Consider the following 20,514-nt stretch of genomic DNA (forward strand, 5'->3'; position numbering starts at 1 on the left):
TTCTTGTATTGCCTTCTTGAGCATCAATGAATGTTTGCACCTTTTGTAATAGTTGTATATGTGTCCATCAATTGTCCTAATTGTCAAAAGCTGGATGTCTATATCATTTATCCACAAATGGGAAGAACTCAAACGTGCAAAAAATGCTGGGAAATCAAAGAATGTACAGTATTTTTCTTAAGAAAAGTGGGAAGCTTCACAGCTCAACACAAAGCAGGGACTTTATGAACAATTATTACTTAAACAGTCATTAATCATAAAGAAAGCAACACACCATATTAAAGGGTTTGCTCTCGTGCCAGGAGCTCTAAAGCTCACGTGCAGTCTGTCTCATGAACGAGCACAGGAGATCAACAGTCTGTGAAGAGTTTTACTTAATAAAACATCATATTTTGGTTTGTTTCTCACCAAACCTTATCATATTCCTTCAGAACAAGTCATGAGTCGCATACAATAATTTTTTAGACTTGTTCTGAATTATAGTTTTGCGTACTTTTGAAGCTTGAAGAATTGGTCACTACAAACTGCCATTATGTGACATCACTGAGCACAATTTGTTTTATTTTCACAATTACTCCCTTTGTGTTAAGAAAAAGAAAGAAAATCATAACACAGGGGTGAGTAAACAATGACAAATTTTATTTTTGGGATCCAAGGGAATGTAAACGTTTGAACCAGATAATTTTTTTATATTCAGTTACTATTTTTGTCTACCTCTTATTTTTTTAAATGATAACACACTGTTTTAGATACAAAAGCAGTGCATCTGCCCCTCTTTTTTCGTGAACTAACAATCACGACCATGTTAAATGGCCCTAATATTATCAGTGGCCTTTTGCAGTGTTTTCGGAAGTAGCATTTACAGTCAAGTCATGAGATTTAACTTCTCAGCTAGTGCTAATTACTGTGTAGACTCATAATTTTTCCAAACCAGTTGGAGAGAGACAAAAAAGAAATCTTAGCATATATTGTTCTTCAGATAAGGATAATTTTAGATATAAATAAACTAAATTGAGAGGACAAATTGAAAATTAAGTAGAAATAAAAAACTAAATTCAAATTCAAAACAATAATAACTCTGGTTTTAATGACTTTCTGTAGTCTATGTTTAAGTTGAGGGAAAAAAGCAACAAATAATTAAAATCTCAACAGAACACAGTCAGAAGTGTGTTAAGGACAGTTTTGTCTTCATACACCTAAAGCAAATGATTTCATTCTGAAACCACTTTGAAGTCTGTTCAGCAGGATACTAATCATAAAATATGTGTTTTTGTAACATTAATATTGACAACTGTGTTTTTCTTAGTTGTGAAACTTAATATAAGCTTAAAATATTGATGTTGATTTTACAGACTCGACTCGTTCTTGAGTCTGATTCGGCCCCGTTTGGACTTTGACTCGACTCGGACTCGATTGTTTAAAGACTCTGACTTGACTTGGACTCACTAAGTTGGCCTCGAACCCAACACTACCCTAGTCATTATTTACCCTCACACATCACCCTCATCATGTTCTTCCAAACCCGTTTGTGTATTCTGTGGAACACAAAAGGAGATGTTAGGCAGAATGTTAGTCACAGTCACCATTTACTTTGATTGCATTTTGTTTTACATACAATGAAAGTGAATAGTGACTGAGTGTTTCATGGAAGAAATAAAGTCATAGGTTGGTAACAAGTGAGGGTGATTAAATGATGACAGAATTTTCATATAAGGGTGAACTATCCCTTTGATAAACCAAGTGATGCTACCTCTTAATTACCGTAATTTCCGGACTATTGAGCGCACCTGAATATAAGCCGCACCCACTGATTTTTACAAAAAATATGATTTTGAACATAAATAAGCCGCACCTGTCTATAAGCTGCAGGTGCCTACTGGTACATTGAAACAAATGAACTTTACTCAGGCTTTAACGAAACACGGTGTGGCAGCGGGGGCGTGGTCAAGCGCCCGGGCGCTTACACCTGAGCTAAATTATGTCTTAACACCGGTGTCTAATTTCAGTAAGCATGGGGAGAGCGGCATAAAAGGCAGCAGCCACAGAGCTGAGAGAGTGACACACGTCAGTCTAGTGTTGGCGCATAGAAGAATTGAGAAACTTTATAAAATTGATTGTAAACATTGCTGTGGCCATTAAAAGCCTTACCTGGAACGTCAAGTGCCCTGCTGAAAAATGTCACACTGGTGCCCGTGTGACAGTTTTCCCAAGAAGGACACGTGAAGCAGGGCACTTTAAATTAGACACCGGTGTTAGACATAATTTAGCGCAGGTGTAAGCGCCCTTACAGCTTTTCTCTCCCGGACGGGCGCTTGACCACGCCCCCGCTGCCACACACGGCTTGTAATAAAACATTTGCAGTAAACAGTAGCCTACCAAGAAAGTCATTGGTCACTATCTTCCTCGTCCTGTGCACTGAAACCACTGAAGTCATCTCCTTCGGTGTCGGAGTTGAATAGCCTCAGAATAGCCTCAGCTTTAGTTTAGAGTCAATTCCTCACGCTGCTGTTTCCAACGTCTTATCATCGACTCATTAAGACCAAGCTCCCGTGCAGCAGCTCTATTTCCTTCTCCAACAGCCAGATCAATCGCCTTCAACTTGAAAGCAGCATCATATGCGTTTCTCCATGTCTTTGCCATGGTGAGGGTGACAAAATTACTACCGTAATCAGAATGATGGGAAGTTTGAGCGCGCTCGATTTAATCTAAACAGTAGGCTAAACAAAAAAAGTTGTTTGACCTTAACCCGTTCGGCAATTTCATTGGTCTAATGAAAGCTTCACGGCGCCAAAAAACTGAGCACGTCACAGAATGTTTTTTTTTTATTTTTTTTTAATAAAATTTGAAAGCGGGAAAAATCCATATATTAGCCGCGTCATTGTATAAGCCGCGAGGTTCAAAGCGTGGGAAAAAAGTTGCGGCTTATAGTCCGGAAATTACGGTAGTACTTCTCTAAACAATGTATTTTCTTAGAAACAGGGAGAGAGAGAAAAATTGAGCATCTGATAGAATGCTGATAGTGTGACAAGGACAAGGATAGGAGGGAGACGCAGAGTAAGGAAGCAAGAAAAAGAAGCAGACAGCTGCTTTGCCTCTGGCCATCCAGAACGGCTGGTGTGCCGAGGAGCCTGTTTGCGCAACTGAGGCCTGACAGACAAAATTGAAGGCAGATAGTCTGGATGCCGAGATGAGGGGAATGAGTCAATGAGATAGGAAGAGAAGGAGAAAACTTTTCTGCTGTGTTCGCTAGCGCAGTTACAACATCATCCATCATTCCCCTTATTATCATTAATTATTATCAACGCACCAGAGGCCTATTTACATCGGGCTCATAGAGAGGCAGTGAGGGGATTCCCACATATTCACAGAGATTCTGGGTAAGGTTGCACCAGCTGTGCGTAAGTTCTCACTTAAGTTAGGAATTTAAGTTCACAATAAAGGCTTAGTAACTACTAATCAGTTTGTAACTAAGTCAGTGCTTAATTTGGTTGCACCACCTGTTCTTAATGCAAGATTTAGCTCTCCGTAAAGTAACGTGTAGTCGCATAATATGACGTTTACCTTCTGTAAATATTTAGTTTGTACATAGGGTTCTACCTAAGTTTAATGGTGCAACGCTCAAATATTTAGTAGGGCGTAAATTGTAACTTAGTGCCCATTTACGCCACAACTAGGCTAAGTTGTAACATACAGTGAGGAAAATAAGTATTTGAACACCCTGCTATTTTGCAAGTTCTCCCACTTAGAAATCATGGAGTGGTCTGAAATTGTCATCGTAGGTGCATGTCCACTGTGAAGAGACAAAATCTAAAAAAAAAAAATCCAGAAATCACAATGTATGATTTTTTAACTATGTATTTGTATGATACAGCTGCAAATAAGTATTTGAACACCTGAGAAAATCAATGTTAATATTTGGTACAGTAGCCTTTGTTTGCAATTAAACGTTTCCTGTAGTTTTTCACCAGGTTTGCACACACTGCAGGAGGGATTTTGGCCCACTCCTCCACACAGATCTTCTCTAGATCAGTCAGGTTTCTGGGCTGTCGCTGAGAAACACGGAGTTTGAGCTCCCTCCAAAGATTCTCTATTGGGTTTAGGTCTGGAGACTGGCTAGGCCACGCCAGAACCTTGATATGCTTCTTACAGAGCCACTCCTTGTTTATCCTGGCGGTGTGCTTTGGGTCATTGTCATGTTGGAAGAACCAGCCTCGACCCATCTTCAATGCTCTAACTGAGGGAAGGAGGTTGTTCCCCAAAATCTCGCAATACATGGCCCCTGTCATCCTCTCCTTAATACAGTGCAGTCGCCCTGTCCCATGTGCAGAAAAACACCCCCAAAGCATGATGCTACCACCCCCATGCTTCACAGTAGGGATGGTTTTCTTGGGATGGTACTCATCATTCTTCTTCCTCCAAACACGGTTAGTGGAATTATGACCAAAAAGTTCTATTTTGGTCTCATCTGACCACATGACTTTCTCCCATGACTCCTCTGGATCATCCAAATGGTCATTGGCAAACTTAAGACGGGCCTTGACATGTGCTGGTTTAAGCGGGGGAACCTTCCGTGACATGCATGATTTCAAACCATGACGTCTTCGTGTATTACCAACAGTAACCTTGGAAACGGTGGTCCCAGCTCTTTTCAGGTCATTGACCAGCTCCTCCCGTGTAGTTCTGGGCTGATTTCTCACCTTTCTTAGGATCATTGAGACCCCACAAGGTGAGATCTTGCATGGAGCCCCAGTCCGAGGGAGATTGACAGTCATGTTTAGCTTCTTCCATATTCTAATGATTGCTCCAACAGTGGACCTCTTTTCACCAAGCTGCTTGGCAATTTCCCCGTAGCCCTTTCCAGCCTTGTGGAGGTGTACAATTTTGTCTCTAGTGTCTTTGGACAGCTCTTTGGTCTTAGCCATGTTAGTAGTTGGATTCTTGATTGTATGGGGTGGACAGGTGTCTTTATGCAGCTAACGACCTCAAACAGGTGCATCTAATTTAGGATAATAAATGGAGTGGAGGTGGACATTTTAAAGGCAGACTAACAGGTCTTTGAGGGTCAGAATTCTAGCTGATAGACAGGTGTTCAAATACTTATTTGCAGCTGTATCATACAAATAAATAGTTAAAGAATCATACATTGTGATTTCTGGATTTTTTTTTTTAGATTATGTCTCTTCACAGTGGACATGCACCTACGATGACAATTTCAGACCCCTCCATGATTTCCAAGTGGGAGAACTTGCAAAATAGCAGGGTGTTCAAATACTTATTTTCCTCACTGTACGTATAGCTGGTGCAACTGGCCCCAGTTATGTATGTGTGGGCGAGTGTGCCAAGTCTGTCTTTGTTGTGTCTTATTGCCAAGGGTGTTGGTGCATTTTTCCAACAGGCCTAAGCTGGGCAGTGACATCTCTATTCTTTTTATTTTTGATTGCTTATGTAATGCCCATGCTACATGGATTTTCTGCTGTAGGCTTTTCAATGGGCAATTCATAACGTCTGAAACCGCCCCACAAGGGCCCCTGCATTAGCCTTGTGTTAACATATAAGCAGACCTGCCATATAAATGCATGATTTACTGCTTTAATGTAGGACCAGTTCTAACGATTACAGACCTGTGTTTTATGACAATTTGCCTGCAATTTTATACAGGCTTTGTTGATATTTGATATCTCCATTTTGTGATGCTTCCAAGGAAATAAAACCTACATCTAGTAATTTCACATTCTCTTTGTAATCATAATTTCGTATTCCGTTTGAGATTGACAGCCCAAAGTCTCCAATGTTGCTTGTGTTAAAATAATAATAATATTTTTTTTAATTCATCTTTATTTTATTTATACCCTTTAGAATATTTGAATACGTCCCTCTAGATGTATCAAAACCCAGTAGGCCGATATAATTGAGCATTAAACTTGTTTTGTATCACAAAGTAGACATACACTTTACAGAAATGTGTCTGTGATCCATTCTCATGTTTCTTTTGGGGGCTAATTTGACCTCAGCAGAGACATATAATAATAATAAAATAAAAGAAATAAAAAAACAAAACAGAAAAAAGGCAGGACTGCAATGCTACTGTGTTCACCAATCAGAGAATCTTAACGTTCATTGCATGTATTCCTGTTTCCAAGGAAGGGTTTCTCAGACTTCCAACGTATTTTAACATGTTTCATAGAGGATGTTTGAAGCATTTCAGCTTGAAATTTTGTTTATAATCTATTTTCATGGACAAAATCATGATATTTCAACCTGATCCTTAAATGTTAAATGTGCTTTTTGAACTATTAAAATGCCTTTAGGGTCTCCAGACAGAACATCAGGGTTAAACGTTTGCTAAAAGCATTTTTGCTTTTGGTAAATTACAATACACTGTGCTATAAAATTCAGAAAAATAAAACTTTTCCCTTTAAAGTGGTTTCAGGTACAAGATCACAAGTTTCTAATCTCATTCACCACACATAACCTTCAAGCCAATTATTCTTTATGCTAAAAGCGGATCCAGCCACACTTTCTTGCCTGTGTGGCCTGTTTACACTGCAGTTGCTGTGGGTCTCTATTCAGCAGATGATGCTCTGAATGATTCACGACCTAAGCTGCGGGAAGCACCTGGGCATGAGGAAAATCCCCTAAGGAGGTTTGCCTGTGTCAAAGGAAGGGAAAAGAGGAAATCAATAGGGGAATATTTCTTCAAACTCTGAGTATTGGGTTTGAGGGCATTGGCTGCATCAGAGAGTGACTCAAAAATGAAAATCACTCTTGCGGTTTAGTGCACAGTGTTCATTGGTATTGAGATGGGAGTGTAAAAACAAGAAAGGCTTTCACAAATAAAAAAGTGGGACGTAACTGATGTGTGTCCCAATACATACATCAAAACATAAAAAAATTATTTTTAAAAACCCTGGCATCTGCAAACAAATAAAGCTAGATCTTTTCTCAAAACTAACTTCACTTTACCTGGCCATTTTGGTTAAATTAACATTTAACCAACAGGTCCCAAGGTCATTTTTAGTGCATGCATGAAGTCTTTACTTCTAAAGTTTACACAGGTGTCTTAGCAAAATAACTACAGGTATACGGTATATCATCTTTAACTTTGCGAATGTGTTCTGCAAAGTATGACAACCAGAAAGTTTCCAAACCGTTTCTGTTCACATTTTGAACAATATAGTATATATAGAGTATATACAGTAAATCGTTTTAGAATGTGAAACGTACTAAACTAAACTAAACTAAACTAAACTAAACTAAATGTTTTGCTTGAAACGTGTATATTTCTTTCTTTTGTGTTAGATAACTTAAAGACATTCATACATTTTTAAGCATGGCTCAAAGGGATGGTTCACCACAAAATGAAAATTCTCTCATCGTTTACTCACCTCACACAATCCCAGATGTGTATGACTTTCTTTCTTCAGCAGAACACAAATAAAGATTTTTAGAAGAATATCTCAGCTCAGTAGTTCTACACAATGCAAGTGAATGGTGACCAGAACTCATAAGGCCCCAAAAGGACATAAAGGCAGCATAAAAGTAATCCACAGGACCAACAGAGCTGAAATATATATATATATATATATATATATATATATATATATATATATATATATATATATATATATATATATATGTGTGTGTCCTGCAGAAGAAAGAGTGTCATTCACATCTGGGATGGGTGAGTAAATTATGAGAGATTTTCATTTTTGGGTAACTATCCCTTTAAATGGACAAATACATATTTGGGCTGCTGTGTATTACCATGTTTAGACTATAAACACATTATAGATTGTGAATATTGAATGATTAAAGTGCTTAGGAGTTTTTGCACCCTTTTCTAGTCACACAATCTTTAATCAACCAATGTGCAGGCACTCGCTGTGCACTCTGAAAAGCAAGACCCAGCAGGCAAACAGTTCTCCAATCTCTTGGCCTCGTCACCATCTCGTTTCATAGACTCGCTGAGTGCACTCTCAATTGTTCATACCTGATCCTACATCTCCATTTTCACCCTTGCTAACATTAATATTAAAACCTCACATCTTCTTTATTACAGTCTTTCGCCTTTCAGCAAAGCCACACAAACTCTCGCTGCAGTCCTGCCAAGAAGCTGAAACTGGCTCTCGGTCTTTGCCCTAGGTCCTGTCAGGAGCAATATGCCAAACGTCAGAGACAAGGCTTCATTTTTGGCAGGAGTAAATGAGCTTGACAGGCCTGGTCTTTTTATGGCTTTGACAGATGAAGAGTGAACATTAGAGACTTTTTTTTCTGATGCAAATCCTTCACTTGTGAGTCAGCACTAAAAACAATGCTATGAAGCTTGCTTAAAAGGCTATTAGCTTGCCACGGCTGAGGGGGAAGTGTGCTGTCTTGTGCCAGTGTGCTGTTTTGAATTTATGCTGTGCCATTTTCATGCTTGTAGCCTTTTCATGTAATATTTTCTTCTTTAATGGATTACAGTTCTTTTTAGTGAGTCAACAGTGCATTTGAAAATTAATCCAAGTGTATTCATCCAAGATGAATTATGTAAGAAGTAGAACAAAATATATATGTTTCAAAACATCATTTAAACAAAGCTTTTAAAATAAAAAATAAAATCAAAGCGCAAGACTGTTTTGGTGGCTTTTTATGCCTGTAAGACTGACTTTCATGAGATTCAATAGCATTCGAGTGCAGGCTGTTAAGGAGCATATCATTGGTTCAATATGCTGAATGAATACGCCCCTTTACTGAAGTTTGAGTCAGTTGTTTGAGTCTAAACGAGATAAGACGTCTAATTCATGAAGGAACTGAATGTACTGGTACATATTTTAGTGAATGAAATGCATGAATCAGTCAACATTATTAACAAGGATCTGCTGAAACACTAAACGAGAGGAGGCAGCTAGTTGTTTGTTAAATTTGACAATCTCGTTCAACATGAAAATTGGATTGATGAATTATGAATAAAATGGAAAGATAAACAAATTGTTACTATGCCACATGACTTTAGGCTAGTATTGTCGTTTTTTGTATAACTTGATAAAAATTAATGCTCAGCATTTCACAGTTTGATAGATATCCTTTGCTGACATTTGTAGGGAAATGCTAATGATGCTTAAACACTGCAGTGCTAAAGTCTCTTGGTAAAATTGTTGAGACGCAAATTTTATTAAATGCTAACTAGATTTTTTTCCGATTGTGAATAACTTAATAATCTACTTTTTCCTTGTGCAAAGCGTAAAAGATGGTCATTTGGTGTCATCTATGTTTTGTATATGTTTTGAATATTTTTGTACCACTGTCTCATAAGATAATTTGCTTATGTTTCCTCTTTTGTAAGTCACTTTGGATAAAAGCGTCTGCCAAATGAATAAATGTAAATGTAAATCTATTGCCACAAAACTTAATTTGCTAAAATGGACAATGATCAAATCGATGAACTAATCTGAACTAATCTTTTTGGTGAACAGATTAAAAAGACTCATCACTGAGATGAATCAAAATCAAATTTCCTTGAGCCAATGGATGGATCCACTGTTGCAAGAATAAGCAGTCTAAAATTTTACATTTAACACAGATTCTAAGTTTTTCTTTATTGGCCTACAACGAAACATTTTATGTAAATTCTGTTTAAATGACTGGACCTTTCCCTCCCTTTTCATGTCTTGACATGCGCATAGCAGCAGAGATAGCATGTGTTACATTCCTGTGTTGTCTGCCCTTTGTTCTCGGTTTAACTAACACGATTATTTCACGTTTCCATTTTCCGAGTTCCTTGCTGTCCGCTCCTACGGCTCCGCCTCCCGAGCCTCCAAAAGCTCTGCCCCCAGAGACTCCAGAACCTACCAGGTCTTCGCCTCTGCAACCTCCGACGGCGCCGCGTCCCTCAGCTCCACCTCTCGAGCCTCCCAAGGCTCCGCCTCTCGAGCCTCCTACGGCTCCGCCCATCAAGTCTCTCGCGCCTTCCAGGGCTCCACCCCTCAAGCCTCCCGAGCCTTCCAGGGCTCCGCCCCCGAGCCTCCTACGGCTCCGTCTCCCGAGTCTCCTACGGCTCTGCTCTCAGAGACCCCAGAGCCTTCTAGGGCTCCGCCTTTGAAACCTTCTACGGTGCCACCTTCCTCGGCCCCACCTCCTGAGCCTTCCTCGGCTCAGCCACCCGAGCCTCCCATGGCTCCGCCTCTCGAGCCACACGAGCCTCCGACGGCTCCGCCCTCAGAGCCTCTCGAGCCTCCTACGGCTCTGCCTCTCGAGCCTCCTATGGCTCTGCCTCCCGAGCCTTCTACGGCTCTGCCTCCAGAGCCTCCTACGGCTCTGCCCCAGAGACTCCAGAGCCTTCCAGGTCCCCTGAACCAGCCCTTGGCCCACGGCCATCTCCCAGGCCACCAAAACCGACCTCTGTCCTGTGGCCTCCTCCCAGGCCCCCTGAACCGGCCCTTGCCTTACGGCCAGCCCCCGGTCCATCTAAACCCGACCCTGCCCGGGCAACACCTCCCAGACCACCGAAACCTGTCCCTGCCCGGTCGATACCTCCCTGGCCTCCTAAACCTTTCCCTTTGTACCCCCGTGGACTGTCCCATTTCCCTTTGTGCCCCCAAGGACTGCCTAATTGCCCCTTGTGCCCCCACGGACTGCCTAATTGCCCCTTGTGCCCCCGTGGACTGCCTAATTGCCCCTTGTGCCCCCGTGGACTGCCTAATTGCCCCTTGTGCCTCCTTGGATGGTCTCTGTGTCCCTTGTGCTCCCTTTCTTCTGTGTGTGTTCCCCCGGGTCTACCCCCTCACTCCTTGGATCTTTTGTTTTTGTTCTTCTTTGTGGGGTTTCTGTTTGCTATAGGACCGTCTGGAATCCGGTCCTTTTAGGGGGGGTTATGTTACGTTCCTGTGTTGTCTGCCCTTTGTTCTCGGTTTAACTAACACGATTATTTCATGTTTCCTTGTTGTCCGCTCCGTATTTTCCATCTCACCAGTCACTGATCCCGGTCCATGTCACGTTTTCCCTGTTGTCCGCCCTGAGTCTCACTGTCCGTGTGTTAAACTACATTTCCCACAATTCCCGGCCTCCCTCACTGCCTGCACTCCTCATTGTTTCCACCTGTGTCTCGTTCAGTCTCCACTTTGTCTGTGTATTTAAACCCTGGTTCTTTGTTTAGTCTCTGTCGATTGTTGTTCGTTTCCTGTATGTTGTCTAGCTTGGTCCGTGGTCCCTACCCGAGTTCTTAGCTTTGTTTTAGTTTTGTTTCATTGTGTTAAATCTGTTTCGTGGTGTTTTAGTTTCCTGTTTTCCCATCGTGGACTTTCCTTTGTGTTTACATTTTGTTTCTTCTGTGTTAATCCTTAATAAAACCACGCTTGGATCCGCACCTCTCGTCTGTCTTGTCCTGTTTCCACACCCATCATAACAGCATGTATGCAATGACAAAGTAGACCTAGCTTAAAGCAAATTGCTAAGAAATGTATACATACAATGAAGTTACCAGTAATAAAATCATGTCTGTGAATGGAATGAAAGCAGAAGAATAATTTCTGTGACAAAAAATACTGTAGGCTCATTCTGGCCCCACTTGAAAACAAAGTGACCTGGCCCTGGCAACAAAACTTTTGGGGACCTTTGCACTAGATGGACAGCTTTGACCGTTGTGATGTTTTTTCAGTGTCTCGTGTTATGAACTGTTATGAAATGTTCTACATTTTTAAGGCGTCAAGTTAAATATCATTCAGTTTTTAGAGTTTTGCTCCATTCCATATATTGCTCCATGCCATATATTGCTGTTTTTGTGCAAAAGGATGTACCCTCTGTTAATGTTTTTTAATAGTAATATTATGAAATTAATTTAATAATGTTTTTCAAATCGCGTGCAAGTCTTGGTTTGGATAGTAAAAATAGATAATTTTTATTATTAAAAAATCACAAGAGAACAAATACCGAAAGTAAGATTTGTAGGTGATTAGTAGTACAATGAGAGAATTGTGTGGGATCTTAATAGTATGTAGCTTTATATTGATTGGCACCAAAAAGAAAACATAACACTTTTTTTTATCCAATAGATTATAAATTCAGTTAAACAATGAGCATTGGCACTGCTGCAGTTTTGCTCCTATGGCTTTATCATGAATAATAAAAAATGAAAAAAACTTAAAATATTAGTGTTTACCACGTGTCTGTCTCAGTTTAGCAGTTTTATAGTACTTTCAGACTTTTTTGACTTTTAACCACTTCAGGCGACAAAAACTCAGTAACAGCATAAAAGCCCTGCAACACTGGCGAAGGCCTTCCCTAATGTGCTTGAGATAAATGTGACCCCTGGGCTGCAAATCTACAGACAGCATATTATAAGGCTTTGCAGAGTTCAGTGGGTGTCCTTCCATCCCTTTAGCTTCAGAACATATTAGACCAGCCATCATAAAACCCCTGACAGATCTGCACCATGGAGACTGGTGGTTATTGAGTGGAGAGCTTTTAGAAAATAACCAAAAAAACAAACCAACACAAAAAAAAGTCCTTTGTAGTCATCTAATTGCATTTCCAAAATATTATAAATCTTAATGACCTGCTCTGAACCCTAATCAAATTCAGTGCTGACCTCCCTCTGCTCTGGGAGCTGCTTAACTGGATTAATCATCTGCCTCTCATTTCTGTGATACAGCATTTATATCTTATCTCTTTAGTACCTTGAATATTATTTCAAGATATGAACACTCTTACAAGTCTATCTGTACAGGTGTCACTGGCCATTTAATTTGCATTTCGCTATAAATCAGAGAAGGAATAAACCACATCACAAGTCCAAATGTCAGGAACGACACTTGAGAAATGTTAGAGGAAACTGAGCACATATGATTGGCTCAAATAGCTACCATTCAACCCAAATCACTTCTGAGAGAAAGAGAGAGAGAGAGAGAGAGAGAGAGAGAGAGAGAGAGAGAGAGAGAGAGAGAGAGAGAGAGAGAGAGAGAGGAGATGATTGGCCAAGTCAATGCAAAAGATCTTAAATTCTTGAAAGCCAAAAGCATGCAAAAAACTTTTTCTCCACCAGTGCCTGATGTTTAGAAGTCCACTTTATTAGATGCAAGTCTGGACTGTTAGAAAAAATTCTGCCATAAAGTTTATTTACAGAGCAGAACAGCACCTTGCCTGTCAGAAACAGCAAATCAGATTTAACCTTGGTTTTACACCAGCTTTGAGTGTTCCTATCGCTGTGTGCTCTCTGCTTCCCCCTTACAAAGGTGTGTTCCTTTATGAATTACTACCATAAAGCATAAAACATGGTCTAGTCAAAAAATGTTTTTTACTCCACTAATGTTTAGGGTTGAGGTTTAGGTTAGGGACTAGGGTTAATAAAATATGCATAATAAAAACATGCAAGAATTGTTCAGTCTGATTTATGAAAAAATTTAATTTCCTTCATAAAAAGGATAGATATGATTCTTGAGTTCACTTCACTGACTCAGATCCACATGATCCAGTCGCAGCTATTCTCAATTTTGGGTGGATTATTTCTTTAAGACCCGAAAGCTTGGGTCAAGTGTCTACTTTGTCTTAAAAAACAACAACAAAGGTTTTTAAGTTAAATATATAGGAAAACAGAGTGTCTTTCATTGATTTTAACACCTCTTTCGGCTCGCTAACCATTCAAAGAAGTGCAGCCCTTTCTATTCTCACCCAATGCAACCTGTCAAAACATTGCAGGTAAAATAAAAGAATGTTGTGGTTGCATAAATACCTTTAAACGTGAACCTGGCCTCTGCTCAAAGCCATTTTCTAGACTCTTTTTCTCACATCTAAAGAGGCACTGACTGTTCGTAAAAAAAGCATATTTCCATTATGTTACCTCCTCCGTATTTGCTATGCCCTTATCTCTTCTCTCTTTCGCTCTTTTATTTAAGGCCATATATCACTACATCAATTCTCAGCAGGTTGCCATACAGCACAATGGCAAGGAAGGCTCTGCATATACAGCTTTATGAAACAGGCAATGAAGTGCAGATTCAGAGACTTCAAGCACAGTCAGATATGAATGATGTATTGCATTCTGTGGCAAAAGATTTTTTGTAAGGTCTTTTAAATGAACAATGATATAAAGTATGAAGCAGCTGCGAGGGTGCCATGCATCTCCTTTATTCTCTTCTTGGCAGATGTTTTCTTACGGCATTACCATGTTTTGAGAAGTATACCTCACCAAGAAGTGATAAATACTACGAAAAGTGCCAGTTAAGAACAAATTGACATGCAGATTGCAGTGTTATATTGGCAGGGGCGGGGGATGGGGGGGGTCTTTCAAAAAAATTGTTGCTAGGGAATTTAGCATTTTTAAAGTAGTGGATCTTGTTTTGCAATTGCAAAAATGCCATGCTTTTTCTTTTTGGTATCTTTTCTCTTCATTTTTAGTGTAATCTTTATTTTTTCATTTTATGATCTACATAGCAATTAAATGATTGGTGGTCATATGTGTCGACCTTACACAAACCTCTGGTAACATACAATTCAATATTATAAACTGTGTTAGCAACACGTGTGATTATTATGTTTCCATTTCATCTCTTGAGTTTCATGAGTCCACTCTATATGGAAATATGTGTGATTTTACCATGATTGTTCTTAGGTATGATACAAAGCAATGGGTCACATTTGTCAAGAAGTATAGTTTTACCAAGTAAAACAGTTTCTTATCTTAACTGTTGGCTCTTTGCATTTGCCAAGCAATGTTGCAATGTGGTACATTAATATACTGTAGAGTGTGTGGTCATAGATGTGTGGTCATCGATTTACAGTACAATGCCTTTGAATGGCATAAGAGTGAAGTGCCTTCTGGGATGTAGTATAATGTGCTTGTATCTTTTAATATGTTATGATTTTGTTTGAACTCGCGAGCTGAAGTTGGTTTTAAGTTAAGCATCTGACTCAAAATAATTATCTTTATTTAAAAATAACCTTTGAAGTCCTGAATTCAGAACCTAAAAGAGTGGTTGTTGAACCAGTCCAGAGCCAGTTTTTACTCACTGTCGGGTTGTGCTTTTTGAAAACCATGCAAACTCCCGAATAAGCGGTCTCTGAAATATGCGAAAGAATTCCGACACTGGAAATCTTCTCAAATATTTCACAACTTCTCTTGTCACGTACTGCTCAAAATTCAACTATTCATACCAGTCATTATTAATGTTCACTGTCTTTTTAGGAGTCAATGAGTTTGCGTACTGCAGAAATGCTCCTGGCAGTCAGAAACAAAGCTTTGTTCTTTCATTGTACATACATTTATTCTCAATTTATTTGTATTTATTTATTTGCATTATTTATTTATTTAGATTCTGTTTTCCCTAGGATGCAGAAAAGCCAGTCTTTGAATGTCATTTTATTATATGAAAATATGCTGTTGATGTCTTCACAGTTAATAGAATGGTTTGAATAATTGAAATGGCATGTGAGTGTAGCACTGATTTATGGTCCTTTCACTAGCAGTACACAGTGAAACATGCTTTCCTTGCAGAATTTCTATTAGTACGGTGAGCCAGGTGTCCAATCAAACAGCTGCAGGGGGACAACACTGAATCTTCCCTCAGTGTAGCAAGCTTTTCTGAGGAAATGGAAACAGGGCTTAGCCAAAGGATGTCAAATGTGAAACCTTTACAACCCACTGTAATTAAATATGATAATACAAATAGATAGCTACAACACTTGTTGACCCTGAGAAATGTTAATGCTGTTAAGCATATTTAAATGATAGCAGTCATCACATTAATTTGGTAGCCCTAAAACACTAGAACTACAATTTAAACTAAATTCTCTTAAAGCTGTGTAATTTCTGCACCACTAGTGCCACTGAACGGAATTGCAAAAATAAACATTGTTTCAAACAGCTTTCCGAATATGCTCCCATCTGCTATTAAATAAACAGATAGTCAAGCCCCAAATTCATGCCAATGGTTGAGTCAGTTTTGTTATGTCTGGCTTGATGGGCTGCTTAAACAAACAAAGGAATTCTTATAGTCATTTTCAAGACAATTATCCTGCGAATGTCATACTTATAGTTGTCACTGCATATTAAGCTATGATCTGAGAAAGTATTTTAACATTGAGAAATTTACACAGTTCAGCTTAAAAAAAAACACACACACACAAAAAAAACATGAAACTAGAAACTAAAAGTATAAAACTAAACTAAACCAAAACATTCTCATAGAGTGAAATAACTAAAATCAAATTAAAGATTCTAAACTGTGGAAGGCAGTTGTCAAGGGGGATAATGGTCTTCTGGTTTATCTGCATGATGGAAGTATTTGGCTGCCTTATTCCTCTGTGCACTGCCTGACTAGGGATGGCACGTGGACTTCAGGTCTCACATATCCCCACACTGCCTTATCCTTGTTTCCTCTTGTGACCTAGTTTGAAACTCTCAACTCCACTTGATTCATCCCTGCACTCTGTGTGATATATCCTTGCTTGTTGTTTTTTTACCCTCAAAAAGAGAACAAAGAAGAAAACAAAATATATATATATTTATTTTGCAAGCAGTGAGAAATTATTACTGATTTGAGAATACTGCTTCACGTGATTGTAATAAACGTTGCTGTTTAAAACATGGAAGATGTCTTTAAGAGTTTGGAACAAATATGGCATAAGAGTTTGGAAAAACATGAGGGCGAGTAAGTGATGACTGATCATTTTATTTTTGGGTGAACTGTAGGAACAAGCTGAAAATGACCCATGCAAAACATTAAGTCACGCTAAGGAAGGTCAAATACATGCTTTAGCAGGATCTTTATTCTTAAACATTTTGCTCTACAATAACAAAACCACAGCACCCAACATACAGCAAGAGCTATTGTAGTAAGCTGCCTGCAACCACGGTCATATATCCTTATGAAGGAGGATATTGATTGGAGGGAGAGATGGAGTGAGACTGATGGCCCCTCTCATGTCAAAGCCCTTGGCTGGGCTCTGCAAGCAGTGCAATAACACGGATGGTCCAGTTTATCAAAGCACCCTCCCCCTTCATATCATGGCCTGTTTATCACCTTGGCCTGCCTCATAAATACTGAGCTTCATCCTCTGTTTCCTGTGACTCTCAGCGACAGTCACTTGCGCTCATAGTCACATTTAAATTTGAGCTTTTATAATAGCACAGGCAAGAAATCAACTAATGTTACACCGGCTGCATATTTACACTTATTTATATAGAGCAGCACATAGAGCACACAGCACGCTTTATGAATGTAATGTGGAATAAAAAATCATCAGGAACATAAAAATGTGCTTCATGTGGTAACATCTAAATTAACTGGTTTATCAAGTCAAAAATATGATTTGATATGAATGAATCATCCAAGGGTTGCATCAATAAAAAATATTTTTAAGTGTTAGATCAGGCAGAAATAGCCATTAAAATAACAACTGCATAAGTTCATTGTTAACAGAATTTATAATTTTTTATTACAATCTAAAACTATACAAAATAAAAATATATAATAATATATGCCAAATGTATTTTACTATTTAAAATGATGTGGCAAGAATTAGACATCAAACTGTGATGATTATCTCTGTATAAATGTACATGACTAAATATACTTGAATTAGGTTGCACCAACAACATTATTTAAGATCAGGTACAAATAGCTTCTTAAGGTAACAATTGCAGGCTAGCACTTTTTACCATATAGTATTGTAATTTTTTTTTTTTTTTTTTTTGACATATTATAATATCATTATACATCTGTAGTAATATGGACTAGATGACTGGCTATCGTAAGAAATAGCAATGCGTGTACTAAGTCTAGAGAATTTTTGCCTCAGCATCTGGTCTATTTAGCCTTTGATATACTTGGTTTTATTCATTTCGAGCAATCCATCCTGAAAGTTTTCAATTCTGTGTGTCTGGCAGAGGCACAAAAAAATCGATTGCTTTTTTAAGAAGTCAATTCCACCATCCATTTCAAGATATATGTCAATAATTGAATGACCATGGACTATTTCCCCACCAAATGGAAGCAGCACTCACCACTAAGTAACCATATAGAGAAGGGCAGTCTATTTGGTCCCATTGCCTCAAAGCATATATGTCTGTGTTGCATGATAAAGATATATTAAAACATAGCAACATATACCCTGGAAGGAGTTCCATTTCTGATTCTTATTTTTATGACCCTTAGTGTTGACACTCTGATGTGTTTCTTTGACAGAAACCACAGGAAAAAATGTATTATTCTTATGTAGGCTGTACATTATATTTGTATTTCATTCTCACACCACATATAATCACAGAGCTGAAATCTTGTAATTAAAATTTTCCGAAGTTGTGATATTTTACGCCTCTAGCATCACTACATTTAAAACTATATTTAAAAAATATTATTTGCATACTATAGAATGACATAGCATATAGCAGTGCTTCTCAAATAGTTTTGTTTCAGTACCCAGATTTTACATTGGACATCAAGTTGCTACCCACCATAATAAAAAAAAAAACTTTCTTGAAGGCCTCAGTTACCTCTGAACTTGAAAAAAGGCCAATGAGAATTTGGCAGACAGAATTTGCATGACCCTACCCCGGAAATACAGTTATAAAAGGAGTGAATCGTGCATCTGTTCGTTCAGATTTCTTCTTCGGAGCCGTGCAGTTGTGCGATCAGCGAGCTGAGATCATTCTGTTCCACTCACCTCTGTAGAGTGTCTGCTGTTGGATCTATGGCGCATATCAGCGGCTTTCTCCTTCTCTGCACGTTATCGCAGCTTTGCCCCTGGGCGCTTCAACAGCGCTTCTAAAAAGAGAGTATTTTCCTTAAAAGAGTTTATCTCTCTAAAAGAGCAAACACACAGCTGGCATTGAACGTCCTTTTCAGGACGCATCTTTGTAAAGATGCCCTTCCGCCCCTGTGTAGTTCCTGGATGTGGTCGATTTCTCTCCGCACCTGACGGACACAGATGCTGCCTCATGTGTCTGGGCCACGATCACTTTGAGTCGGCTTTTGTGGATGGTTCTTGTTCTCACTGCGAGAACTTAACCATGGCAACGTTACGGTTGCGGCTTTCCTTCTTAAAGAGGAACGCCACTCCAGCTACAAAAACCCCCCACCCCCGCATCGCTCCTTCTTCCCACTGGATTGAGGACAACCCGGATGACAATGGAGTCGATTTGGGGATGGCAGAGGGCTCGGTTTCGCCAGGTAGATCCCCACGAACCACCTGCCCCCTGGCATGCTCGTTGACTTCTGTCCAAGCTCGAGGTGAGAGAGGCTCGCCTGTCGGCCAGTCTGTTTACTCCCTGGAGTCCCCCCAGCTGGATGACGAATTCACCTCTGCATCGGAGAGTGTTCCGGCATCTGACACGGAAGACTCGACTGGACTATCACCTTCGGGTTAGCACGCCGGATGGCTGACATGCTTGCCCGGGCCGCTGTGAGTGTGGGGTTGGGCTGGAACCCTCATTGCTAGACTCAGGTCCGGGCGCCGTTCACAGACCTTCCTTTTCTACCCGGAGGTGCATGATGAGCTGACGAGGTCGTGGAGGGCACAATTCACTGCCCACAACCGACCTCCTCGCTCATCCGCTCTCACTACCCTCAACGGCGGTGCGGCCCACGGGTACTCGGAGGTCCCCCAGGTGCGATCGACCTATGTCCAGAAAACGGCATCACCTGGTGGGATCTCCCGGTGCTCCCCTCTGTAGGATGTTGTTGTCACTGACAGGCATGCCATGGCCCTCCTGCAGGTTCACCAGGCCAAGTCACTCGAAGATATGCACTTGGGTAGTCCTGACCCCGACTTGTTGCAGGAACTGCACTCTGCGACCGACCTCGCCCTCCAGTCCACGAAGGTCACAGGTGGACAATCAGGCAGGCGATGGCCACCCTCGTCATTGAGGAACGTCATCTATAGCTGAACCTGGTTGAGATGCGGGAGGTAAACATAGCTCGCTTTCTAAATGCCCCGTCACCCAGCTCGGCTTATTCGGCAACACCATCGACGACTTCGGCCAGTAGTTCTCGGCAGTGAAGAAATAGACAGAGGCCATTTCCCACATCATGGCCTGTTGCCGTTTCAGCGTGGACCATGCTCGCTTTTGCCTCCCGATGCAACACTACCTGCTCCGCCCCGCTGCGAAGTCTCGCCACGTACATCAAAATCAATAGTACCCCTAGTGCCCCTTGCACAGAGCTTCGACGTGTGGCTTAAACTTCCCAACTGTTCGCGCTGGCTGGCCAGGACCAGCCGACTCGGCAACGCGATTCAGTTCACCAGGCCCCCGCCCCCTTTCGGCTGCATCCGCTTTACCTTGTGCACGGCGAAGATGCCAAAACCCTACGTACGGAGATCGCGACCCTTTTACTCAAAGACATGATAGAGCCTGTCCATTCAGCAGAGATGAAGAAGGGTTTCTACAGCCCTTACTTCATCGTACCCAAGAAAGGTGGCGGCTTACGACCGATCTTGGACTTGCAAGTTTACCGTGCCTTGCACAAACTCCCGTTCGAAATGCTCATGCAAAGACACATTCTATCTTGCAAGATTGGTTGGCAGTGGTAGACCTGAAGGAAG

The 20,514-nt window shown here is 40.3% G+C and overlaps 1 protein-coding gene across 2 annotated transcripts in view; it reads left to right on the forward strand.

The window, feature by feature from the left end:
* Positions 1–20,514, forward strand: part of LOC127635881 (transmembrane protein 8B-like) — a 203,253-nt gene that overhangs the window by 14,125 nt on the left and 168,614 nt on the right. The gene's annotated exons all lie outside the window — the stretch shown is intronic.

The sequence above is a fragment of the Xyrauchen texanus genome, chromosome 4 (genome assembly GCF_025860055.1).
Source record: "Xyrauchen texanus isolate HMW12.3.18 chromosome 4, RBS_HiC_50CHRs, whole genome shotgun sequence".
In the NCBI taxonomy this organism is placed as follows: domain Eukaryota; kingdom Metazoa; phylum Chordata; class Actinopteri; order Cypriniformes; family Catostomidae; genus Xyrauchen; species Xyrauchen texanus.